Source organism: Tupaia chinensis, unplaced genomic scaffold (assembly GCF_000334495.1).
Source record: "Tupaia chinensis unplaced genomic scaffold, TupChi_1.0 Scaffold142351_1, whole genome shotgun sequence".
NCBI lineage: Eukaryota > Metazoa > Chordata > Mammalia > Scandentia > Tupaiidae > Tupaia > Tupaia belangeri.
In genome coordinates, this window is record NW_006202199.1 from 32,555 (window position 1) to 33,406 (window position 852).

Below are 852 nucleotides of genomic sequence, written 5' to 3' on the forward strand. Positions count from 1 at the left end.
GGATATAGATATGTTTATAATTGTTATGGTCTTTTGTTGAAATGACCCAATAAATGAGTATCTTTGCCTCTAGCATCAAGTTTTGATTTAAAGTCTGTCTTATCTCATAAAAGTATAGCCGTCTTTACTCTCTTTTCATTAACATTTGCATGGGATTTTTGCCCCATCTTTTCACTTTCAGCCTCTCTGTGTCCTTAAAGATAGGATGAATGTCTTATAGGGGAACATGTAGTTGAGTTTTGTTTTCCTTTCTTTCTTTTTTTTTAATCTTAAAAACAAAAACAAAAACAACCAGTTAGCCACTCTGTGTCTTTTTATTGGGTACTTTAATCCATTAACACTTAAAGTAATTACTGGTAGGTCCGGACTTAATATTGCCATTTTGTTCATCATTTTATGACTCTTCGCTTGTTCCTTTCTTCTATATGACTGTTTTGCTCTTCGCTTGTTCCTTTCTTCTTTTCTTGTCTGTCTTCCTTTGTGATTTGCTATTTTTTGAAGTGATATGCCTTAATTCTGTTGGTTTAAAATCTATTGCAGGTGTTTTGTCTGTCTATCATGAGACTCACGTGAGGTGTCTACTGAGTATTTTAAGCTGATTAATAACAACTTAACTTTGACTTCATACACAAACTATACAACTTTTTTCTCCTCTACTCACATTTTATGTTGTCAAAGTAACAATTTACTTCTTTCATATTTTATGTATCCAAATCCAAATTATTGCATGTATAGTTATTTTTAATATTTTTGTCTTTTCTTTTTATACTCAAGTTAAACGTGATTCATACTCCATCATTAGAGTATGAGAATATTTAGAATTTGATTGTATTCTTTTTTTTTTTTTTTGAG